Source organism: Pteropus vampyrus, unplaced genomic scaffold (assembly GCF_000151845.1).
Source record: "Pteropus vampyrus isolate Shadow unplaced genomic scaffold, Pvam_2.0 Scaffold2279, whole genome shotgun sequence".
NCBI lineage: Eukaryota > Metazoa > Chordata > Mammalia > Chiroptera > Pteropodidae > Pteropus > Pteropus vampyrus.
In genome coordinates, this window is record NW_011891060.1 from 7,960 (window position 1) to 34,947 (window position 26,988).

General features: G+C 44.0%; 1 long non-coding RNA gene across 1 annotated transcript; it reads right to left on the bottom strand.

The window, feature by feature from the left end:
* Positions 1 to 8,915: 8,915 nt before the first annotated feature.
* Positions 8,916 to 26,500, bottom strand: LOC111734599. Its single transcript, XR_002778507.1, has 3 exons — positions 26,487 to 26,500; positions 10,946 to 10,953; positions 8,916 to 9,089 (listed from the first exon to the last, which is right to left on the bottom strand). It is a non-coding gene; the product is annotated as an uncharacterized LOC111734599 (long non-coding RNA).
* Between the last annotated feature and the right edge of the window lie 488 nt (positions 26,501 to 26,988).

Below are 26,988 nucleotides of genomic sequence, written 5' to 3' on the forward strand. Positions count from 1 at the left end.
AGTCCTTTGTTCTTCCTTGTCTCAGGAAATGACAACTGGTTCTGAGCCAAGTTCTCCCCAAGAGTTTCTGGTAGCAGGAGCCAGGCCGGGTGTTGTGGGCCTAGGTCTTCAGTCTGGACTTTGTTACCAATTGGATGGCCTTGACCTTGTGGGCTTAGGCTGCCAACTATTTCCTTTTAGGATGTCCATGCTTGGTGCCGATTTCTATAGTCTCTGTTGTAGTTTCTCTTCCATAAAAAAGGTCTGTTGCTGTGGGCCTAGAATTAAAGGCAGTATTCAGTCATGAAGACATGTTTAAAATAGTGGGCCCAGGCCATCCATTCAGTCTCTGTTAAGGAAAGACAGAAGAAATGCTGTTGGCCAATTTCTCACCTCTACTTCCTGAAAATAGGGGAAGAGTTTAGAACTGCAAACCCAGGTCAGCACTCTAGGTCCTGATTAGAAATCCAGGCAGGAGACAAGGTCCTAGGTCTCGAGTTAAGATTCTCTTACCTGAGGACAGGCATGTCCTGTGGGTAAAGGTCTCCTATCTACTAGTTTTCAGAGAGAACAGGCTCAGTGCTTTGGGTCCCAGTCTCCCTTGTACTTATTGTTAGGAAAAGACAGGCTTTGTGCCTTAGCCAGTGTCATCATGTCACACCTTTACAAGGGAAGACAGTGTTGCTAGTACGAATGGAGGCCTCCATTCTTCCTTTTGTTTAGAGGAGACAGCTTCATTTGTGGGCCATACACTCCATATATGTTTCTGTTCACAGGAGATACCTTGTGTGTAGTGTGAGTAGTTGTTTCATCTAGTCTGTTATAATTAGGTGGTCTTGACCTTAGGAGCCTGGGTCTGCACTCTAGTTCCAGTGAGGAGAGTTCAGGCTTGGTTTCACAGGCATAAAACTCCATTCTAGATTCCTTTGCATAAAGATAGGCTTGTTGCTGTGGACCTAAGACATCACTCGACATTTGTTCAGGGAGGACAGGCTTAGAAGTGGGGGCCCAGATCACCACTTCAGTCTCCATTTGGAAAAGACAGAAGAAATGCTGTGGGCCAAGGTCTTAGCTCTATCTCCTGGAAGAGGTGAAGGGATTGGAAATGCAAGCCAAAGTCACTACTCTCGCTTCTATCACAAAGTCCAGCCCTGGATCCAAGGTTCTAGTTCTCCAAGAAAGATATTCTTAGCAGAGGAAAGGCTGGCTTTGTGGTTTAAGGTCTCCAATCTACTAATTTCCAATGAGGACAGGCTTGGAGGTTTTAGTCCAGGTTTCCTTTGTATTAGTGTTAGGAAGAGACTGGCTTTGTGTCATGGGACCGGGTTTCAGTCTACATCATTTGAAGGGACCTTCAAATGATGGTCATCCGTTACCATGAACGGAGGTCTCCCATCTTTTCTGTAAGAGTATACAGCTTTGCTCTGTGGGCCATGCACTGTACATTAGTTTATGTCATAGGGTTTAAGTTGTTTGTATCATGTGTAGGTTTTACCCTAGTCTATTCAAAATTCTACAGTGTTAATGTTGGGAGCATGGCCCCGCAGGAGTCATGACAGAATCAAGTGACAGCCCAGTGCAAATTATGTGCCCATCAAGAGACTAGCCTGTATGAAATACAGGGAGATCATGTGACTGATGGGGATGATGTAGTGCTCCCTTTGGAATGATGAGTGCATAAATCTTGAGAAAATTCACATAAACACTGAAAACATTAGTCTGTTTGTCACAGAAGGTGGCCGGGACAGCCTCCTAACTGACCACCAATTGAAAGTTGTGTCTACATTACAAAACTTACTTGAAGTCAATGGTATATGAAGCCAGACAATGATCATTAATTCAAAAAAAGTTTTGTCTATTGACAGGAAACCTACTTTATGGCAGTGGAGGTGATGGTGGCACATTGGCTGCATTGAAAATTGGGCTGAGTGTGCTGTGAGGAAGCGAGTAGATAGCGATTGAAACAACAGCCGCCATTTTGCTGTATTGTAGGAAAAGTGCTGAGTCACTGTGAGCATAACTCTTAACGGCTTCAGGTGTGACTCAGGCACTATTCTTGGATCAAGACCTTAGGCCACTACTGTCGAGAGGGAATAGTTTAACAGCCAATACATCAAAGATGAAATATTGAAAATGAAGAGTTTATGAGACATGTTTTTAAAATGCTTGGTTTAGGATAGGGAAAGGGGAAGAAGGTGGAAGTCACCTAAAATCACATAGCAATAAATGCTTGGTTTAGGATAGGGGAAGGGGAAGAAGGTGGAAGTCACCTAAAATCACATAGCAATCACCAAGGAATCACACGGCTGTCACATGAACACTTTGTGGGATTCATGTGGGAGTCAAGGATGACCCTGCGGGAATTGTGTGTCTACCAGGCTACTAGTCTTGTTGCTGTGGGCGTAGGTTTTTGCTCTACTTAGAATGAACCAGGCTTGAGTGTGTGGGGAACATTTTTCACTCAAGTTTACCATGAAAATCAGACTGGCATGGGGTCGTGTTTTCAAACATTCTGTCTACTTCCTCTGATCCAGGCAGAGTACTAGACCTGGGCCATGGACTTCTATCAACCTTTTTTTTTTTCTCTACCAAACAGTCTTGTTGCTGTGTGGCAAGTCTTCCCCCTTAGGTTCTGTTAAGAAAAGTAAGGCTAGATTCTATGGGCCAAGGTCTTTGCTCTACTTCCTGGAAATAGGAACAATACTTGGCTGTGCTTCCAAGCTCACCAATCGAGTTCCTGAAAGAAGAGTACAGGCTTTGTGCCAAGTTTCTAAGTGCCCATATTACCTTCTTTTACCATATATAACTTACAGCACCAAGGGGAAACGCTTGGTGCTGTAAGTTATAATCATCTTTCAACAATCGGCAAAAGGGAAATTGGTGATGTGGGACCAGGTTGTATTGAATGGAATGTTATGATTACACAACGTTGGTACCTTCGGCCCAAATTTCTATCTAAAATGCTTTAAAGGGAGGACAGTCTTTGTGTCGTGAACCGAGTCCTTTGTTCTTCCTCATCTCAGGAGATGACAGCTTGATTCCAAGTTCTCCCCAAGAGTTTCTGGTAGCAGGAGCCAGGCTGGGTGTTGTGGGCCTAGGTCTTCAGTCTGGACTTTGTTACCAATTGGATGGTCTTGACCTTGGGAGCCTGTATCTGCCAACTAGTTCTTTGTAGGATGTCTAGGCTTGGTACCAATTTCCACAGTCTCCATTGTAGTTTCTCTTACATAAAGAAGGCTTGATGCTGTGGGCTTAGGATTGATGGAAACATTCATTCAGAGACGACAGGATTAGAACTTTGGTCCCAGGCCACTATTTCAGTCTCTGTTAAAAAAAGACAGAAGAAATGCTATGGGCCTATTTCTCAGTTCTACTTCCTGAAAATAGGGGAAGGGTTTAGAACTGGGACAGGCATGTCCTGTTGGTTAAGGCCTCCTAACTATTAGTTTTCAAAGAGGACAGGCTTAGTGCCATGGGTCCCAGTCGCCCTTGTACTTATTGTTAGTAAAAGACAGATTTCGTGCTTTGGCCCGGGTCACCACCCCACACCCTTTCGGGGAAGACAGTGTTACTGGTACAAACAGAGGCCTCTATTCTTCACTTTTTTCAGAGAAGACAGCTTTGTTTGTGGGCCATACCCTCCACCTATGTTTCTGATAACAGGGACTACCTTGGGTGCAATGTGAGTAGTTGTTTCATCTAGTCTGTTATAATTAGGTGGGAGCCTGGGCCTGTACTCTACTTCTTGTGAGGAGTGTCCAGGCTTGTATTCAGACCTTAGGCCACTGTTGTCGAGAGAGAATTCCCTAACATCCAATGCATCAATGCTGAAACATTGAAAATAAAGAGTTTATGAGATGTGATTTGAAAACACTTGGTTGAGAATAGGAGAAGAGGAATACAGTGAAAGTCACCTGAAAATCATGTAGCAATCACTAGGGAATCACATGGGGGTCAAGTGAACACCTCGCGTGATTCACGTGGGCGTCAAGGAAAACCCCGCTGGAATCTTTTGTGTACCAGGTGTCTAGTCTTGTTGTTATGGGCATAGGTTTACACTCTACTTCTTAAAATGAATGAGGGTTGTGTGTGTGAAACGTTTCCACTGGAGTTTGCCTTGAAAATGAGACCAGCATGATGTTGTGTTTTCAAACATCCACTCTGCTCCCCCTGATTTGTGCAGAGGATGGGGTACTGGGCCATGGACTTCTATCGACTTTTTTATTTCTAACAGCAAGATCTTGTTACTGTAAGCCAAGTCCTCCACCTAAATTCTGTTAAGAAAAGTTAGGCTAGATTTTGTGGGCCAAGGTCTCCAGTCTACTTCCTGGAAAATGGAACGATGATTGGCCATGCATCCAAGCTCACTAAGCCAAGGGAAAGGCTTGGTGCTGTAAATTATCGGTCACCTTTCAATAATTGACTAAAGGGAAAATTGATGACGTGGGATCAGGGTTTGCCGAATGGACTGTTAGCATGATGCAAGATTGGTGCCATCTGCCCAAATTTCTTTCGCTAATGTTTCAAAGGAAGGACAGTCTTGGTGCCGTGAACCGAGTCCTCCATTCTTCCTCCTCCTAGGAGATAATAGCTTGGTTCTGTGGGCCAAGGTCTCCCCAAGAGTTTCTGGTGGCAGGGGCCAGGCTGGGTGTTGTGGGCCTAGGTCTTCAGTCTGGACTTTGTTACCAATTGGATGGTCTTGACCTTGTGGGCCTGGGGCTGCCAACTAGTTCTTTTTAGGAGGTCCAGGCTTGGTTCAAATTTCCACAGTCTGTGTTCTAGTTTCTTCCATAAAGTAGGGTTTTGCTGTGAGCCTAGGACTCCAGGCGACATTTGTTCACAGAGGACAGGCTTGGAACTATGAGCTTACCTCACCCCTTCAGTCTTTGTTAGGCAAAGCCAGCAGAAATACTGTGGGCCAATTTTTCAACTCTGCTTCCTAGAAATAGGGGACAGGATTGGAACTACAAACCAAGGTCAGCACTCTTGTTCCTAATTAGAAATCCAAGAAAGAGACATGTTCTAGGTCTCAAGTTAAGATTCTCTTACCTGAAGACAAGCTTGCCCTGTGGGTTAAGTTCTTTTATCTACTAGTTTTAGAGAGGACAGGCTTAGCGCCTTGGGTCCCAGTGTCCTTGTACTTTTTGTTAGAAAAAGACAGGCATTGTGCCTTGGGCCCTTGTCAGAACTCCACATTCTCTAAAAACAATATAGTTTTGCTGGTATTAACAGAAGCCTCCATTCTTCTTTAGTTCTGAGAAGACAGCTTTTTTGTGGGCCATACACTCCATATATGTTTCTGTTCACAGGGGATACCTTGGGTGTAGTGTGAGTAGTTGTTTCATCTAGTCTGTTATAATTAGGTGATCTTGACCTTAGAAGCCTGGGTCTGCACTCTAGTTCCAGTGAGGAGAGTCCAGGCTTGGTTTCACAGGCCTAAGTCTCCATTCTAGATTCCCTTGCATAAAGATAGGCTTGTTGCTGTGGACCTAAGACATCACTCGACATTTGTTCAGGGAGGACAGGCTTAGAAGTGGGGGCCCAGGCCTCTGATTCAGTCTCTTTCAGGAAAAGACAGAAGAAGTTCTGTGGCTCGAGGTCTCAGCTCGACTTCCTGGAATAGGTGAAGGGATTGGAACTGCAAGCCAAAGTTACTACTCTCACTCCTAACAGAAAGTCCAGGTCTTGAGCCAAGGTTCTAGTTCTCCAGGAAAGGTATTCTTACCAGAGGAAAGGCTGGCCTTGCAGTTTCAGGTGTGCAATTTAGTAATTTTCAACAAGGACGGGCTTGGTGAATTTAGACCAGGGCTCCATTTTATTAGTGTTAGGAAAAGACTGGCTTTGTATCATGGGCTCGGCCTCCAGTCTATATCATTTCAAAGGAGGACAGTACTGTTACCATGATGGAAGTCTCCTTTCTTTTCTGTAAGAGTAGACAGCTTTCATGTGGGGCATGCACTGCACATTAGTTTCTGTCACAGGGTCTAGGATGTTGGTAGTGGGAGTAGGTCTTTAGCCTAGTCTTTTCAAAATTAGACAGTGTTAAACTCTAGAGCATGGCCCTGTGGGAGTCACGACAGGATCACGTGACCACCATGGGAATCACGTGCCCATTAAGAGACTGGCCTGAATGAAACACAGGGAGATCATGTGACAGATGAAGATGATGTAGTGCACCCTTTGGAATGATAGTGTATATCACTTGGTAAAATTTACATAAACACTGAGAAAATATTAGTCTGTATGTAACAGAAGGTGGCCGAGACAGTCTTCTAACAGACCTCCAATTGAATGTCGTGTCCTCATTACAAAACACTTGATGTCAGCAGTATATACGGCCAGTCAAAGATCGTTAATTCACCTCAGTTTTTGTCTGTTGTCAGGAAATCTGCTTTATGGCAGTGTAAATGTGGTTGCACAAAGTTGTGTTGAAAATTGAAGGCTGAATGTGCTGTATGGAAGGACTGGATAGCGGTAGAAACTACAGCCGTCATTTTGCTGTATTTTAGGAAAAATGCTGAGTCATTGTAAGGATAACTCTTCATGGGGCAAGAAGAGCTGCCTTAAAATTTCTCTGTAGCAAACCTCATACTACAAATTTTGAGAGGGATTGGCTTAACGACAATGGAAAGAAAGCTGATGTATTGACATTGTGGCAGTTACTTCAACGTGTTCTGAAAACCCTTGTTTACCTCAGCCTAGAAATATGAGGTGGAAGTCACCTGAAAATCTTGTAGCAAGAACTAGGGAATCTCACGGTATTCATGTGGTTTCCCCGCGGGATTCACATGACCATCAAGAAACTGGCCTGAGGGCATTACAGGGAGATCACGTCACACTGGGGTGATGGAATGGCACTCATTTTTGAGTGACCCTTCTACATTCCTTGGTAAAATTCACATGAATACTGAGAAAAGGATAGTCCGTGTGTAGCAGAGCCATGTAAAGCCCTTCAGTTGAAAGGTCATGTCTGCGTGAGAAGACTTGCTTGAGGATAACGGTGTAGGCTACCAGACAATTGTCATTAGTTAACTGGCCTGAGGTTTCCTCTGTGGTCAGTCAATCTGCTTGAAGGCAATGGGAGCGGCTGTCATACATTAACCGCGTTGAAATTTGGAGGCTGAGTCTGATTGAATTAGTTACTCTAAAGTGGTGGAAACAGCAGTTGCCATTTTACTGTATTGTAGCAAAAATGCTGAGTCATTGTGAGCATAATACTTAATGATTTCAGTGTAGGACTCCTGCACTATTCTTGAATGCAGAACTTTGGCCCCTACTGTTGAGGGGGAATTGTTTAACAGCCAAGGTATCAATGCTGAAATATTGAAAATAGAGACTTTTTGAGGCATGTTTTGAAACACTTAGTTGAGGATAGGGGAAGAGGAATAAGGTGGAAGTCACCTGAAAATCGCATAGCAATTACTAGGGAAACAGGTGGCAGTCATGTGAACACCTCGCGAGATTCACGTTGGGGTTGTTGTTGATTCCACAGTAATCGTGCTTCTATTAGGTGACTGGTCTTGTTGCTGTGGGCTTAGATTTTCACTCTACTTTTTAGAATGAACCAGGCTTGAGTGTGTGTAATGTTTCCACTTGAGTTTACCTTGAAAATGAGAATGGCATGGTCTCGTGTTTTCGACATCCATTCCACTTCCCCTCATCTGGGCAGGGTACTGGGTCCTGGGCCATGGACATCTATCAACTTTTTTATTTTCTACCAAGAAGGTCTTGTTACTGTATGCCAAGTCCTCTTACCTAAGGTTCTGTTAAGAAAAATTAGGCTAGATTCTGGGGTCCTAGGTCTCCAGTCTACTTCCTGGACATAGGAACAATGCTTGGCCATGCTTCCAAGCTCCCCAATCGAGTTCCTAAAAGAACAGTCCAGGCTTTGTACTAAGTTTCTAATTGCCCACACTATCTTTTGTTATCAGTGGAAAGGCTTGGTGCTATAAATTATGGTCACAGTTCAATAATTGACAAATGGGAAAATTGGTGATGTGTGACCATGTTGCCTGAATGTACTGTTAACATTACACAAGGTTGGTGCCATTGGCTGAAATTTCTGTTGTAAATGCTTTACAGGCAGGACAGTTTTGGTGCCGTGAACCAAGTCCTTTGTTCCTCTGCCTCCTAGGAAATGACAGCTTGGTTCTGTGGGTCAAGTTCTCCTAAAGAGTTTCTGGTAGCAGGGGCCAGACTGGGTGTTGTGGGCCTAGGTTTTCAGTCTGGACTTTGTTACCAATTGGATGGTCTTGATCTTGTGGGCCTGGGGCTCTCAACTAGTTCTTTTTAGGATGTCCAGGCTTGGTCCATATTTCCACAGTCTCTGTTTTAGTTTCTCTTCCATAAAGAAGGCTTGTTGCTGTGGGCCTAGGTCTCCAGGTGACATTCATTCTCAGAGGACAGGTTTAGAACCGTGGGTCCAGTCCATCCCTTCAGTCTCTGTTAGGTAAAGACAGAAAAAATGTTCTGGGCCAATTTCTCAGTTCTATTTCTTGGAAGTGAGAGAAAGGTTTGGAACCATAAACCTTCTAATCAGCACTCTGGTTCTTGATTAGAAATACAGGCAGGAGTCAAGGTCCTAGGTCTTGAGTCAAGATTCTCTTACCTGAGGATAGGTTTCCCTTGTGCGTTAAGTTCTCCTATCTATTAGTTTTCAGGATAGGCTTAGTGCCTTGGGTCCCAGTTTCCCTTGTACTTTTTGTTAGGAAAAGACAGGAATTGTGCCTAATACATGTCACCACTCTCCATCCTTTCAAGGCAATGCAATTTTGCTTGTATGAATGGAGGCCTCTAATCTTCTTTTGTTCAGAGAAGACAGCTGGTTTTTTTTGGTGGATCATACACTCCACATGTGTTTTTGTTCACAGAGGCTATCGTGGTGTAGTGTGGGTAGTTGTTTCATCTAGTCTGTTATAAATTGGATGGTCTTGATCTTTGGAGCCTGGGCTTACACTAATTCCTGTGAGGAGAGTCCAGGCTTGGTGTCACAGGCATAAGTCTTCATTCTAGTTTTCCTTGCATAAAGATAGGCTTGTTGCTGTGGGCCTAGGACACCATTCGACATTCGTTCACGGAGGACAGGCTTAGAAGTGGGGCCCAGGCCACCACTTGTCACTATTAGGAAGAGACAGAAGAAATGCTGTGGCTCGAGGTCTCAGTTTGACCTCTCGGAATAGGTGAAAATTGAAACTGCAAGCCAGAGTCACCAGTCTCACTCCTAACAGAAAGTCCAGGCCTGGAGCCAAGGTTCTAGTTCTCCATGAAAGATATTCTTAACAGAAGAAAGGCTGGCCTTGTGGTTTAAGGTCTCCAATCTACTAATTTTCAATGAGGACAGGCTTGGTGGCTTTAGACCAGGGCTCAGTTGTATTAGTCTTAGGAAGAGATTGGCTTTGTGTCATGGGCCTCCATCTCCAGTCTACATCATTTGAATAGAAGACAGTAGTGTTACTGAAGAGGAATTTTCTACTCAAATGGTTAACCTTGTAATCAGCTCTTTGTTCTGCTTCTGTAGACATGCTTGCTGCATAAGCTGAAAGGCAGATCTCGCAATCAACTAAAGACTCATCCTCTCTTTTTATTGTTCTTTCTAGATAACAGATGTATTGCCTTTGCTTGTTAAGAACAGATATATTGCCTTTGCTTTTTAAGCCCTATAAAAGTAAGGTTACCCCTGAGCTCAGGGCTCAGATCTTCAGAGCACTAGCTCTTCTGGGACCACTGGTGTAATAAACCTGACTTCTCCAACTCTTCGAGTGGTGCTTGTTTTCTTTGCCAGTCTTGTTTGTGCAACATTTCTGCAAGCCCCAGTGAGATTCCAACTATGCCGGCCCTTTGAGCTGCTGGACCGGTGGTTCAGCCAGGCCAGGACAGAAGAGCTCTGAGACGAATGAGGAGGTGCACCGCATGATGGTATTCTGGGTTCTTTTTCGGACTGGCACCCTGACTACCAGGACGGCCAAGCCCCCAACCGAACTCATAGGAGGGATGGACCAACTCGCCAGGAACGGCCACAGGATAAGGTAAGGCCCCGGGGCTCAGCCCCCTAGTCAGGTCTTGTCTTTGGATGGCAGAGGAGCTTGATCACCTCCTAGTCTTCAGTTAGAAGACACAGTCAAGGTCTTACCAGTGGGGGAAGACATCAGAGTCTTTCCAATGTGGAAGGAAAACATAGATCAGGGTCTTCCAAGGTGGGGAAGACATTAGGACCTCCCAAAGAGGGGGGGGGCAATGTTTTAACCTGGTGTATGAATGAATGAGTGAATGGATGGCCAGTTTGGCTTGACTCAGTCAAGTACGAATTGGTGGCTCCACGGCTGGGCACCCTTAAGGGTCCCCTAAAGGCTATGGAGTCCAATTGGGCTCATCTGCAGCTCCATAGTATAACATTGAAAAGGACTGTATTTTAACAGTGGCCCATCAGGAGGCAGATGAGGCCTTGCTAGGAACCCCCAGGACCATGCCCCTGGAACAGAGGTAGTACTGTTAGCTGATCCTGATTGGAAATATAATACCCAAGAGGGAATGGCTAGATGGGCCAAATTTCTAGAGACCCTCATGGGGGGAAAGAAAGAAAAAAAAGGAATACAAAAGCTATGAACCATGAGAAGCTTAGAACCATTACTCAAGAAAAATATGAGAACCCAGCCAGCTTTTATAGCCAGCTGGAAGAATCCTTTAGGAGGTATACTAATGTAGACCCCACTTCCCCTGCGGGGTTAGCTTTGTTAGGCCAGCATTTTATTAGCCAGTCAGCCCCTGATATCAGATGCAAGCTTCAAAAGCTGCAATGGGGCCGCAGACTACTATATATGGCCTTCATGGTCTATAACACTCGAGATCTTGAAGAGAGAAAAAAGAGAACAGAATAAAGAAAAACGACAAGCCAGTATTAAGGCTGTCACAATTGGCCAGGCCCTTGGTACCAACAAGCATCCCTTAAGAGACTGTGGAATAAGTAGACATTGAGTCCTTGCTTCAAATGCAGGAAAGTAGGACGTTGGGCAAAGGACTGTACCGAAAAGCCCCTGGACCCCTGCCACACATGCAAAGAAACTGATACTAATCCCTGGCATTTGAGAGTTGACTGTCCACACTCCCAGAAAGGAGGGTGGCCAGCAAATACCCTAGTAGCTCAGTTCTGGGAACTGTGTGACTGAGGAGGCCCAGGGCCATCCTCACTGCCCCTGTCCGGGAATGTGGTCATCACTACCAAGGAACCCTTGGTAACTCTGGACGTAATGGGTAAACAAATTCAATTTCTTTTATATACAGGGGCAACCTATTCTGTTCTCCCTGCATTTGCAGGAAAACCCTCCTCATGAACTATAATTATCATAGGATTAGAAAGGGAAGGCAAGGTCAACCATTTTACTCCACCCCCTACCTGTCAATTTGAAGATCAGATCTTTCAGCAGAAGTTTTTAATAGATCCAAGCTGCCCCACTCCCTTGTTAGGATGGGATATTTTAACTAACTTAGGAGCAATATTACAACTCGGGTGTAGACCTCCCAGACTTTTAATGTGTCAAGAATCAGCTAATATACCAGCAAACACTGACCAACAAGTTAATTGAGTGGCTTAGTATAATGGCAAGCCCAGGCAAGCCAGGGCTGCTGTAGCAGTAAAAGTTCAGCTTCTATGCTCCTTCACTAAGACCCAGACTTATTAGCTGGCCCAATGATAGGAGAGCTTTCCCAGAGATCTTGGTAATCAGGAATTTTCTCCCCTTTCACCCTTGGACTCTGAGAGGGAAACTAGTTCTCTTGGGACCCCATCTATTTCATCTCTCCCTGAGGAAATTAGTTATGCACTCTCAGGGAAGTTACAAATACTGATGATGGGTATGTGCATGACCACTGATCTACATTTGTCTGTGTTATATGTAATATGGTAGTTCAGTTAAAATTCTAATTATGATGGAAAGAAAAATGTTTTTGGTAACAGAAGATATAAAGTATGGAGATTTAATTTGAAGGGAATTGAAGGAAAGGTGTTTGTATTAAAGTTGGTTATTTCTGAATGAGTGAGGCAAACTGAAGGAATAAGGCAAGTGGTAGAAGGTTTGTGAAGAGAAATTCTGAGAGGAAATTTTATTTGATTAAGCTAAACAAGATTGAAAATTTAAATGCCAAAATTAAGCTAATGCAAAAGTAGAATTGTGTTTTAATGTTTCTTAGACTATTGGTCTGCTACTGATGTTATGGAAAAGTTTTTTGAGTAGAAAACAAGGATTCCGTGCTTAATTAAAATAATTTCTGTGTTTTATGTAGCCTTAACTAGTTTTCTGAGACTTTTAGAAAATATACTAGCATTGGCCCAAAGTCTGAGGGCCAGACACTCCTGGCTATACTTTTCAAAACTTGGTCTGTGCCCAATATTCAAAGGAAGCTCCAAAAGTTGGGGTCTAGACCCAAACCCCACAGGCTACTTTGGTGCCAGAGGTCATTAGGTGTCCAATTACTGGGAGAGGACAGAGAAGTAAGTTCCTTGTCTAAGGACTGAGGCAGCACTTCAGCAGGAAACCCAGGATCACCCTGATTAAGGCAGAAAGGAAAAGAGCTTCATGAAACCCCAGTAGGCAGGGATTATGACCCTTCTCAGCAGAAAGCAGATATGGAAGAAGAGACCTCCCATCCCTCAACATCCATACTAATAATAAGGAGGTTCGTGGCTCTTAGAAAAGAGTTAGGCAGGAAAATTAGTTAGGGGGTTTCCAGGTCTGCTGCAGAGACACTGAGGTCATCCTATCCTAGAAGGAGTACACCCGAAATCCACCAACAATTGAGTGAGTCATGGGGGTCCTGGTCCAGAATATAAAGTTGGGGATCCTGGCTTCTACCATTTGCAGGTCCTCTCATCAGACTCTTCATAGCTCTCTTATTTGGTTTCTGTATCCTGAACTGTCTCCTCACCCCTAGAATCCATAAAATTACAGATGGCTGTGACATCCGGACCGCCCTTATACCAGCCCCTAGGCCAGGAAGATAGGAGCTTGATGCTCTTTAAGTTTTTAAAGGGCATCAAAACGGGGGAATGAAGAGGAATTTTCAACTCAAAAGGCTAACATTGTAATCTGTAGACATGCTTGCTGCATAGGGTGAAGAGACGGGTGACCTCGAGATCAACTGAAGACTCACCCTCCCCTTTGCTTGTTCTATCTAGATAACAGATGTATTGCCTTTGCTTGTTAAGAAGAGATGTATTGCCTTTGCATGTTAAGCCCTATAAAATTAAGGTTACTCCTGAGCTCGGGGCCCAGCTCTTCTGGGACCACCGGCGTAATAAATCTGAGTTCTCCAACTCTCTGAGGGCTGCTTGGTTTCTCACCAGTCTCGATAGGCAATATTTCTGCAATATTGATAGGCACCTGATTCCCTCAGGCATCAGGTGATCCTGTTGTGACCCCCTCAGGGCCATGCTCCCAAGGTTAACACTGTCTAATTTTGAACAGACTAGGCTAAGGACCTACTCACACTCCCAACATACTAGACCCAGTGACATAAACTAATGTGTAATGAATGGCCCACAGATCAAAGCTGTCGACTCTTACAGAAAAGAAAGGAGACCTCCGTTCTGGTAACAGTACTGTACTCCCTTCAAATGACGTAGACTGGAGACCCGACCCATGACACAAAGCCAGTTTCTTCCTAACACTAATATAACAAAGCCCTAGTATAGAGCCAAAAAGCCTATCCTCATTAAAAATTAGTATATTGGAGACCTTAAATCATAAGGCCAGCCTTTCTTCTGGTAAGAATATCTTTCCTGAAGAATAAGAACCTTGGCTCAAGGCCTGGACTTTCCATTAGGAGTGAGAGTGGTGACTCTGGCTTGCAGTTCCAATTTTCACCTATTCCAGGAGGTTAAACTGAGATCTTGGGCCACAGCATTTCTTCTATTTTTCCTAACAGAGACTGAAGTGGTGGCTGGGGCCCCAATTGTAAGCCTGTCCTCCGTGAACAAATGTCGAGTGGTGTCCTAGGCCCACAGCAACAAGTCTATCTTTATACAAGGGAAACTAGAATGGAGACTTAGGCCTGTGACACCAAGCTTGGACTCTCCTCAAAGGAACTAGAGTGCAGGCCCAGGCTCCCAAATTCAAGACCATCCAATTCATAACAGTCTACATGAAACAACTACTCACACTACACCCAAGGTATCCCCTGTGAACAGAAACTCATGTGGAGTGTATGACTCACAAAAAAGCTGTCTTCTCAGAACTAAAGAAGAATGGAGACTTCTGTTAATACCAGCAACACCGTATTGTTCTGAAAGAATGTGGAGTTCTGACATGGACCCAAGGCACAATGCCTGTCTTTTCCTAACTAAATGTACAAGGGAGATTGGAATCCAAGGCACTAAGCCTGTCCTTTCTAAAACTAGTAGACAAGAGAACTTAACCCACAGGGCAAGCCTGTCTTCAGGTAAGAGAATCTTATCTCGAGACTAAGGACCTTGTCTCCTGCCTGGATTTCTAATCAGAACCAGTGTGCTGACCTTGGTTTTCAGTTCCAATTTCTTCCACTATTATCAGGAAGCAGAGATGAGAAATCGGCTCACAGCATTTCTTCTGTCTTTCTTTAACAGAGACAGAAGGGGTGGGGTAAGTCCACAGTTCCAAGACTGTCCTCTGTGAACAAAAGTCGCCTGGAGTCCTAGGCTCACAGCAAAAGCCTTCTTTATGGACGAGAAACTAGGTAGAGACTATGGAAATCTGTACCAAGCCTGGACCTCATAAAAGGAATCGGTTGGCAGCCCTAGGCCCACAACATCAAGACCATTGAATTGGTAAAAGCCCAGATTGAAGACCTAGGCCCACAACAGCCTACCCTGTCCTTGCTACCAGAAACTCTTGTGGAGACCTTGGCCTATGAAACCAAGCTGTCATGTCCTAGGAGGAGGAAGAATGGAGGACTCAGTTCATGGCTTCAAGACTATTCTTCCTTTAAAGCATTTACAATAGAAATTTGGGCCAATGGCACCAACTTTGTGTCATGTTAACAGTACATTCAGCACAACCTAGTCCCACACCACCAATTTTTTCTTTTGACAATTATTGAAAGGTGACTCTAACATACAGCACTGAGCCTTTCCCCTGGTAAGAGAATGTAGTGTGGGCACTAAGAAACCTGGCACGAAATTCTTTCAGGAACTTGATTGGGGAGTTTGGAAGCACGGGCAAGCATTGCACCTATTTCCAGGAAGTGGGGTGGAGAACTTGTCCCACAGAATCTATCCTAACTTACTTAACGGAACCTTAGGTGAAGGACTTGGCACACGATAACAAGATCTTCTTGGTATTAAAAAGAAGTAGATAGAATTCCGTGGCCTCGGTTCCAGCCCTCTACCCAGACTAGGGCAGTAGAGTGGAGATTTTCAAACAAGATTTCATGCTGGTCTAATGTACGAGGTAAACTGTAGTGGAAAACATTTCCCACTCTCTCAAGCCTGGTTCATTCTAAGAAGCAGAGTGAAAACCTATGCCCACAGCAACAAGGCTAGTCACTTGGTAGACACATGATTTTCATGGGGTCTTTTGTGACCCCCACGTGAATCCACAAGGTGTTCACGTGACTGCCCCGTGAATCCCCAATGATTCCTATGTGATTGTCAGGTGACTCCACCTTATTCCTGGTCACCAACCAAGTATTTTCAAAAGACGTCTCATAAACTCTTCCTTTTCAATAATTCAGCATTAATGCATTGGTCATTAAGCAATTCCCTCTCGACAGTAGTAGCTGAAGATCCGCATACAAGAATAGTGCGGGAGTCCTGCCTGAAGCCGTTAAGAGTTATGCTCACAATGACAGCATTTTTGCTACAATATAGCAAAATGGTGGCTGCTGTTTCCACCAGTCTAAAGTAGCTTCCTCAAGCAGATTCAGCCTCCAAATTTCAAAGCTGTTAACGTGTGACATTGTCTCCCATTGCCTTCAAACAGTTTGCCTGACTACAGACGAATCTTCAGGCCAGCTAACCAACAAAAATTGTCTGGTAGCCTTTGCCACTGTCCTCAATCAAGTCATCTCAGGCAGTCATGACCTTTAGATTGAAGGGCAGTTAGGCGGTTGTCTTGGCCACTCTCTGTTACACACAGATTATCTATTTCTCAGTGTTTATGTAAAGTTTGCAAAGAATGTGGAAGGTAACTCAAAAGTGAGTGCCATACCATCACCCCAATGTCATGTGACATCCTGTGATGCCCTCAGGCCCGTCTCTTGATGGTCACGTGAATCCCGCGTGAAAACCATGTGAATACTATGAGATTCTCTAGTTCTTGCTATGAGATTCCAGGTGACTTCCTCCTCTCTTTTTTTCTGTTGGCTTAAATCAAGGTTTTTCAGAACACATTGAAGAAACTGCCTCAATGTTAATACCTCAGCTTTCTTTCTATGGTCATTAAACCAATCCCTCTCAGAATTTGTAGTCTGAGGTTTGCTATAGAGAAATTCTGAGGCAGCTGTTCTTTTCGCCATGATGAGGTATCCTCACAATGACTCACCATTTTTCCTACAATACAGCAAAATGGTGGTTGTTGTTTCCACCACTATGCACTCACTTCCTAACAGACTGTTCAGCCTCAAATTTTCAAAGTGGCCAATGTGCCACAACCGCCTCCACAGCCATAAAACAGGTTTTCTGACAACAGACAAAACCAGATGCAAATTAATGATCATTGGCTGTCCACATATACCCTTGACCTCAAGTAAATTTTGTAATGTGGACATGACATTCGATTGGAGATCATTTAGCAGGCTATCTCAGCCACCTTTTATTACATACAGACTAATGTTTTCTCAGGGTTTATGTGAATTTTCTCAAGTGATATACATTCATCATTTCAAAGAGAACACTACATCATCCCCATCTGTCACATGATCTCCCTGTGTTTCATACAGGCCATTCTCCTGATGGGAACATGAGTCCCATGGATGGTTACATGATTTTGTCATGACTTGCATGAGGCCATGCTCCCGAGTTTAACACTGTCTAATATTGAAATGAGTAGGCTAAGAAACTACTCACACTACCAACATCCTGGACTTTGTGACAGAAACTAATTTGCACTGCATGGCCCACAGATCAAAGCTGGCTACTCATACCAAAAAGAAAGGAGATCTTCGTTCATGGTGAGAGTACAGTCCTCTCTTCAAAAGACATAGACTGGACACTCAGTCCCATGATACAAAGCCAGATTTTTCCTAAAACTAATACAATGAAGCCCTGGTCTAAAGCCACCAAGCCTCTCCTCATTTAAATTAGTAGATAGGAGAACTTAAACCTCAAGGGCATCCTTTCCTCTGGTAAGAATATCTTTCTTGGAGAACGAGAACCTTGGCTCCAGACTTAGATTTCCTCTTAGGAGTGAGAATGGTGACTTTGACTTGCAGTTCCAATCCCTTCATCTATTCTAAGAGGTTAAGATGAGATCTGAGCCCACAGCATTTCTTCTGTCTTTTCCTAACAGAGACTGAAGTGGTGGCCTGGGCCCACTGTTCTAAGCCTTTCTTCCCTCAACATATATCGAGTGATATCCTAGGCCCACAGCAACAAGACTGCCTTTATGCAAGGAAAAATAGAATGGAGACTGAGGCCTGTGACACTAAACCAGGAAACTCTTCACAGGAATTAGTGTGCAGGCTCAGTTTCCCAATTTCAAGACTGTCTAATTTATAAAACACTAAACAAAACAAGTACTCACACTATACCCAAGGTATCCCTTGTGTATAGAAAATCATGTGGAGTGTCTGGGCCACAAACAAAGTAGACTTCTCTGAACAAAAGAAGAATGGAGGCCGCTGTTCATACCAGCAACACTGTCTTCCCTTGAGAGGATGTGGAGCGGTGACACGGGCCCAAGGCACGTTGCCTGTCTTTTCCTAACAAAAATTACAAGAAAGACTGGTACCCAAGTCACTAAGCCTGTCCTCTAGTAAACCTAGGGCCTTGTCTCCTTTCAGGATTTCTAATCAGGAACAAGAGTGCTGACCATGGTTTACAGTTCCAATTGCTTCTTCTATTTCCAGGAAGTAGAGCTGAGAAATTGGTTCACAGCTTTTCTTTTGTCTTTCCTTCCTTGAGTAACAGCTATCCAAATAGTATTCTAGGCTGCTGCCTGTCAGTCCCCTGCTTTATGCAAAGCCTGTTCATGATGACACCAACATACTCCTATCCAGGATTCTTCCCTAAGGATGTCTGGCTGCAGCCAGGACAACAACATTGAGGAGACAGATCTGGATTGCAACTCAACTCTTCATTCTTACCTCTTTCAGACCCAGATGAGCCCATGTGCCTTGCAAGATTTGTCTGTCCTACTTGCCTGCAGGGGTTACTGGAGCACATGCTTCACTGGGATGCTCAGGTGTGTGTGGGGTGACAGCTCTAAAACTGGAGGGCTGCTGTCACATGTAGAGAATACAGCCCTATCTCAGCTTTGAAGAAGTATCAGAAGACAGAACTTCATCCCTTAACATCCCCTTAAGTATAAGGGAATAAAATCTCTGAGTAGGGGATAATGTAAGGAACAAACATGAGGGTTAACACGTTAATCAAGCTACATTCAGAGACTGCAATCTGCTGAGCAGCCCAGCAGCCAGGCCAGGAGGACCCCTGCAGAACGAAGGAAAATTCCTGCTGCGGTTGCTAAGGACCCATTTCCCACATCTGTGAAAGGGGAAGCAGGAACAACAGAGTCTTTAAGTGGCGCCCTACACAAGTAAAATTGTTCATTCCTTAAGGCTAAAGCCAGGGAGAACCTATGGCTTAAAGGCTGGGAACTGCCAGTGGGCCTTTCAGGCTACATACTCTTTCCCTTCTCCTTCTTCACTTCATTTGCATATCAGAGGAAGTGGGAACTAGAGAACGACATATAAACTGAATTCACTGAACACTCAGGATCCCTCTCACTCTCTTCCTCTAAGAAGAGACTATGCTCTGTTTGTGGTTATTCATTTTTCTATTAAACATTCCTGTTGACTCAAACTTTAGTATATGTGTTGAATTCTTTCTACACTCTGCAAATGGACTCTCTTTATCTATCAGTGCAGGGCATGGTCTTCTCCCCCTTGGGGAAATTGGCCATGTCCTGCATCACCCTGTCTGGGCTCCTCCTCAGACAAGAACTGGCTGAGTACCCAACTGGGCTGCCAACTGCATCTCCACTTTTACTTTCTCCACTTGCCCCCACTGGAGCCTTTACAGTGTTGTACAGACTTGCTCTCTCACACCCACCCCCGTATTCCTCACCACTCTTTCCAGTGCAGCTCCTTACAGGCCTACAGGACACCCAGAATAGAAAACCAGACTAGGGCAGACTAGGAAATATAAGAATCAGAAATTCGGCATCTTCCTTTAGAAAAATCTCGTCTCAGGTGGAGAGGAACCAGCGATCCTATAAGATCCTGGACTAGAACAGAAAGAATACATCTAAATTAGAGTCCCATGCCCACTCCTGGACCCTGATGAGTTCTCAAAGAAGTTTACATGATAGAATATATGATCCTGGCTATTCCGACTTCTGCCCATGAATACACCTACTGGTTTCTGAGAGCAAAGCTTCAGAATCACTAAATAAAGTTTGCAGGGAAAGCCTGTAGAGGAGTCTGCTTTTTTTGTCAAATGTCAGGTCAGTTTAAAGATCGTAAATAACTGACACGAGATTTAGAAAAAGAAACCCGGAAGCAAGTGCAAGGCTGCTACCAGGGCTGCCAGAGGGCTTTCCCCTTCTCATTGACTTTGAGAGAAATTGCAATGACCAGAAAAGGGGAAACTACTGAGGCCGTTGCAGACACTGGGGCTACTTTACCTGTTCTTAACTCTACCTGACTGAGCTTCTCCTTCCATGGACCAGGTTTCTGTACGAATGGTGGAGACAGATGATCCACCAATGCCTGTTTTTTAATTCAGAACCTGTTCTCTTCCAGCTACAAAATGTTATAGGGCTACATTTTAAATAGTCAAATCTGCCCAATTCACATGATAGCATGTGATTTTTTTAAATTACTTTTTGAAAACAGTGATGCTCACGTATCCTTTTTCCCAGAAGGCTGAAATGTATTAAGAACTAAATGAATCACACTGAACCAGTTAGTAAAGGAATTTTAAAGATTTTAAAGAAACCCTCATAAGAGAACACTAATCTTGCAGCCTATTGGATGTCATTATAGGGCGTTCCAATGCAAGATTAGGCATTCTCAGGACAGATATTGGCAAGTTGAAGTTGACTGTCGCTATTAAAAAATTATTGGCAATACTTCACCTCTATCTAATATTTCCCAATATCTTTTAAGACCTGATACATTAGTTGGAATTAGCTCATTATATGACATTATTTTAAAGACTGGGTGGTGCTTATAAATCCATGTAATATCCCCTATAATTCTCCTATCCTTCCAGAGTTTCACAGCTATAAAGACAGCCTATGTTACTAAATTCACATACTATTTTATCAGCTATTCCTGTGGGCTGCCAATATTTTTCAGTGATAGCTTTATGTAGTGCCTTTTTAGCGTCCCTGTAAAAATGACAGGAAACACCTCTTTGCCTTCCACCTGGCACGACTGGGTGTTGAATTGAACAGCAAAGACCTGGGGACATACATGAGCCCTAGTTATTGCTCTGAGACACAAAAAGCTGATTTGAATGATGCCAAATTTGCCAGAGATTCCACTCTAATCCAGCATGTGAATGATTTACTCTCATGGTCTAGGACTTATTAGACTCCCAAGAGGACTCACTTTATTTGTTACAATACTAGCCACAAAGAGACAAAGGGCCTCAGAGGGCAAGCCTCTATTCTCTTTCCCACAAGTGAAATACTTTGGTTATCTAATATCTAAAGATGGGCTACTAATAAACCCCGAAAAACTCAGAGGAATCATATTTTTTTCTCTCTCTCTTCTAAAAACAGACGACAATGACAAAAACAGCTTGGAAGATTTTTGGGTCTGACTGGATACAGTGACAATCGGGTTCCAAGTTTTACGTGAATGGCCCAGCCTCCTTATGTCTTATTCAAATCAGTTTGACCTGAGCGCATTTGATGGAGTCCCGAAAGGAAACAAGCTGAAAAAGCTCTAGAGGAAGGAATGTCTAAAGCTCCCACCTTGGGACAACTTAGTTATAAACATTTATAAACACTGAAATCAAGGGAATCCTTCAGGAGTATTAACTAAAACACCACAGAGATGATCATAGATCTATAGGATATTATAGTAAGCAATTATAGTCAGTAGCCAAAAGGCCCTCCCTACATGACAGCCATCTCTGCTACAGCCATGTTATGCAAACACACAGAAGAGACACTTACAGGGTCTCTATTATGTTCCTCATTCTGTTAAATCTTGACTGAATTCTCATCACACTCAACACTTCTCTGTCAATTGACTGGCAGTACTCTTGCTTTCTGCACCTAATATTGCTTTCACTGGATATAAATATTTTTTGTTTGCTTATTTGTTTGTAGAAAGGAAGGCAGTCTGCCACATGTAGCACCTCATTTGGATGTGCCTGGAGTCTTGGAAGCCTGTCCATCCTATGTTCTACAAATGAACCCCGAGAGTGTGTTTGGAGGTTCCAGCCAGGGAGCACAACTACTTGTATATCCTTTGTGTAAAAGTGCTCCTCTCCACCCTCCAGGAATTTGTCCTCTTTGGCTGAGCAAGCTATTTTGGGAGGGACGAATGAGTAGCGGTGAGGGAGGACGGGGACACCCCCACCCCCAGCTAGCCAGGTCAGCTGAATCAACTCTGGTGATCAATGGGGCAACATATGTCATAGTCACATCACCTTTACATCCTAGATGTAATAGTCTTAACCCGACCCCTTTGCAACCATCTCTTTAGGATGGAGACACCCACGATCGTGTGTTGCTACTGACCACCTCCTTGCTCCCAAGAATGGTTTACCGGAAACGCCTATTGATAACGCTGACTGGTTTGGTTACAGATCTTATCCGAAGAAGAACAGGGACACTACAGAGCTAGATATGCAACTTCTGTGGTGGATGTAAAGGAAGCTGCTTAGTTACCTCAATCCAATCTGCCCACAAGCTGAACTAATTGCTTTACCTGGAGCTTGTCATTTGGCCAAAGATCTGATACTCAATATTAATGCTGAGAGTCGCTATGCCTTTGGTGTAGCTCACGACTTTGGAATGTTGTGGAAGCAGCGAGGCTTCTGAACTTCCTCAGGGTAGCCCATAATGGATGGAAAATAGATTGTGGAATTATTAGAGCCACACAACACTCGAAACAATTGGCAATTATCAAACTTCCAGGACACCTAAAGCTGCCACCATGGAAGCAAAAGGAAATAATTTAGCTGATGCTGTGGCTGGACAAACAGCTAAAAGCAGCCAAATTATCAAAACCTGACAGTGTTTCCTTCCTGTTAAATCAATAAAATCTTTCTTTGGCAGCAGCAGAAGAAAAGGAGAAGATATGACTTCAGAATGGGGGACCTTTGATCCAGATAAGCAGATATGGCTTGAACCCATCTAGACCAGTCTTACCTACAGGGGCTCAACCCCCTAGATCTCAACAGGTACATTGTCCCAACACTGGGCCCTGAAAGATGATTTCACATTATTCCTGACCAAATTCCCCAACTGCAGCTCATACAGAAGTGTGCAGTAAATGTTTCATCTGTCCAAAAATCACTACTCAGTTTCCGTGCAACACTGAAATCACACCATGATCACGTGACCGCCTTGTGGAAAACAAGTGACCATCAAGAGACTGGCTTATGGGAATACAGGAAGATCATGTGACATTGGGTGACTGTGTGGTGCTACTTTTGAATCACAGTTCCATATCACTTGGTAAATCACATAAACACTGAGAAATGACAGTCTGTGTGCAATAGAGTGTGGCCAAGACAGCCACCTAAATGACCTTCACTGGAAAGGTCACATATGCATGAGAAAAATGCCTTGAGGACAGCGGTGCACTCTATCAGTCAATTTTCACTAACTGGCCTGAGGTTTGACTCTGGACAGGCACCCTGCTTTAAGGCAATGGGAGTGGCTGTCATACGTTAACTGCATTGAATATTGGAGGCTGAGTCTGCAGTATGGAAACTACTTTAGAACAGTGGAAACAACAGCTATCATTTTGCTGTATTATAGCAAAACTGCTGAGTCATTGTGAGGGTACCACTTATCGGTGGAAAGTGCGACTACCCCAGTTTTCTTGATTTGCGGACCTTAGACCACTACTGTTCAGAGGAACTTGCTTTACATCCCACGCATCAAGGCTGAAATCTTAAAAATGAAGCAGTTTATGAAATGTGTTCTGAAAACACTTGGTTGTGGACAGGGGAAGAGGAATAAGGTAGAAGTCACCTGAAAATCACATAACCATCACTAGGGAATCACACGGCAGTCACGTGAACTCCTCACAGGATTCACATGGGCGTCATGGAAGATCTTGCATCAATCGCGTGTCTACCAGGTGACTAGCCTTGTTGCCGTGGGCATAGATGTTCACTCTACTTCTTAGAATGCACCAGGCTTGGGAGAATGGGAAACATTTTCCACTCATTTACCTTTCAAAAGTGAACAGCGTGGAGTTGTGATTTCAAACATCCATTCCATTTCCCCTAATCCAGGCACAGGCTTCGGTCCTGGCCCATGGACTTCTATATACTTCCTTTTCAATGAAAACAGTCTTGATACCATGTGCCAAGTCATCCACATAAGGTTTCATTAAGACAAGTTTGGCTGCATTCTGTGGGCCAAATTCTCCACTCAATGGAAATAGGAAAATATGTTTAGCCCTGCATCCAAGCTCCTCAATCTAGTTCCTAAAAGAAATGTCCAGGCTTCGTGCCAAGGTTCTAAGTCTCCACACTCTATTCTCTTACTGTGGTCATGGCTTGGTGCTGGATTTTAAGATCAGCTTCAGTAATTTGCAAAAGAGACAAACTTGGTGACGTGGGACCAAGATTTGCTGAATTAACAGTTACAAAGAAACAAGGCTGGTGCCAGCGGCCCAAATTTCTATTGTCCATGCCTTGAAGTGAGGACAGACCTGGTGCCATGAACCGAGTCCTCCATTCTTCCTCTTGATGGGGGATGACAGCTTGGTTCTGTGGGCCAAGCTCTGCACAAAGGTTTCTGGTAGCAAAGGCCAGGCTGGATGTTGTGGGTATAGGTCTTCAGTCTTTTCTTTATTACAAGTTAGATGGTCTTGAACTTGTGGGCCTGGGGCTGCCAACTAGTTCCTATTAGGTGGTCCAAGCTTGGTACCGAGTTCTAAAGTCTCCATTCTGGTTTTCTTCCATAACGATAAGCTTGTCGTTGTGGCCCTAGGACTCCACTCGACATTCATTCAAAGAGGTAAGGCTTAGAAGTATGGGCCCATGCCACCAATTCAGGTTCTGTTAGAAAAAGACATAATAAATGCTGTGGGCCAATTGTTAAGCTCTATTTCCTGGAAATAGGGGAAGGAATTGGAACTGCAAACCAGGGTTAGCACTCTAGTGCCTGATGAAAAGTCCAGGCCCGAGACAAGGATCTGGGACTTGAGTGAAGTTTTTCTTACCAGAGTAGAGGCTGGCTCTGTGGTTTAAGGTCCCCTATTTACTAATTTTCCATAAGGACAAGCTTAGGGCCTTGGAATCTGGTCTCCAATGTACTTACTGTTGGGAAGATACAGGCTTTTTGCCATGGGCCCATGTGACTACTCTATATCATTTCAAGGGAAGACAGTATTGATGGCTCAAACTCAGGCCTCCATTCTGCCTTTTGTTCAGAGAAGACAGCTTTGTTTGTGGGCCATGAGCTCCACATGAGTTTCTGTAGACAGGGGCTACCTTGGATGTAGTGTGAGTAAGTTTTTCACCTAGTCTGTTATAAATTTGATGATCTTGAACTTGGGAGCCTGGGCCTGCAGTCTAGTTCCTATGAGGAGGGTCCAGATTTGGTGCCATGGGCCTAAGAATCCATTCTCGTTTCCTTTATCAAAAAAGACAGGCTTGTTGCTGTGGGCCTAGGATTCCACTCTACATTTGTTCAGAGAGGACAAGCTTAGGACCGTGAGCCCAGCCTGGAACTTCAATTCCAGTTAGGAAAAGACAGAATAAATGCTATGGGCCAAGGTCTTAGCTCTACCTCCTGAAATAGGGGAAGGAATTGGAACTGCAAGCCAAGGTCACCACTCTCATTCCTAAAGAAAGTCCAGGCCTTAAACCAAGGTTCTAGGTCTCCAAGAAAGATACTCTTACCAGAGGACAGGCTGGCCATGTGGTTTAAGGTCTCTGATCTACTAATTTTCAAAGAAGACAGACTTGGTGACATTAGACCAGGGTTCCCTTGTATTCAGTGTTTGGAAGAGATTGGCTTTATGTCGTGGGTCTGAGTCTCCATTCTACATCATTTTAAGGGAGGACAATATTGGTGCAGTGAACTGAGTTCTCCATTTTTCCTTTAGGTAAGAATAGAGAGCATTGTTCTGTTGGCTACGCACTCTACATTAGTTTTTGTTTACAGGGACTACGTTGGCAATATAGTGTGTGTAGGTCTTTAGCTTAGTCTGTTAAAATTTACACAGTCTTGACCTTGGGATTATGTCTCCGCGGGAATCACGAGCCTATCAAGACACTGGCCTGTGGGAAACATGGAGAGATCACGTGCCCAGATGATGATGCTGTAGTACCCCCTTTGGAATGATGAGTGCATATCGTCTGTTAAATTCACATAAACACTGAGAAAACAAGAGTTTCTGTGTAAAGAGGGTGGCTGAGACAGCCTCCTAACTGCCCTTCTATGGAAGGTCGTGTCTGCATGAGAAAAGCTGCTTGAGGGCAGAAGTATAGATGGTAAGACTATTATCATTAATGAAACTGAAGATTTGTCTTCTGTCAGACAATCTCTCCAAGGCTGTGGAAGCAGCTGTCACACAGGTGCTGCATTGAATATATGTGGCTGTGTCTGCTGTGAGGAAGTAACTTTATTGCAGTGGAAATAGCTACTGCTGATTTCCTATACTGCAGTGAAAATGCTGAGTTCATGTGAGCATACCTCTGAATGGTGGAAAGAGTGGCTGAGACAGTATTCATGTATCGCCAACCTTTGCTTACCTATATTGAGACCAACTTGCTTTACGGACAATGCAGGCATTGAAATATTGATATAGAAGCTGTTTCTAAACTGTCTTCTGAAAACACTTGGTTTAGGCCACGGAAGAGAATGGGGTAGAAGTCACCTACAAATCTCGTGGCAGTAACTAGGGAAGCAGGTAATGGTCATGAAAAGGCGCTGTTGGAATCACACCACGTTTACGTGACTGCATTGAGGGAATCGTGTGACCATGAAGAGACTGGCCCATGGGAATCACAGGAAGACCATGTGACATTGGGTGATTGAACAGCGCTCACTTCTCAGTTACATTTCCTTATCACTTGGTAAACTGCACATGCACACTGGGTAAACGAGAGTCTGTTTGTCACAGAGGGTGGCCGAGACAGCCTCCTAACTGAACTTCCGAATTAGGAAACTTACTTGAAGTCAGTGGTATATGCTTCCAGACAATTACCCTTAAATGGCCTCAGGTCGTGTCTGTTGTCAGGAAACTTGCTTTAAGGCAGTAGAGGTGGGCATCACACGCTGGCTGCTTTGAAAATTGGAGGCTGAGTCAGCTGCGAGGAAGCGACTGTATAGCAGTGGACACAACAGCCGCCATTTTGCTGTATTGTAGGAAAAATGCTGAGTCATTGTGAGGATACCTCTAAATGGCAGAAAGAGCTGCTGTCTCAAAATTCTTGTATAGGAAACCTCAGACTACAAATTCTGAGAGGGAATAGCTGAACGACCATGGAAACAAAGCTGAGATATTGAAGGTGAGTCTGGTCCTTAAACATGTTCTGAAAACCCTTGGTTTAGGCCAGTAGAAGACAAAGAGGTGGAAGTCACCTGAAAATCTCATAGCAATAACTAGGGAATCATGCAGCATTCACGTGGCTGCCCTGTGAGAATCACATGAATATCAAGAGACTGGCTTGAG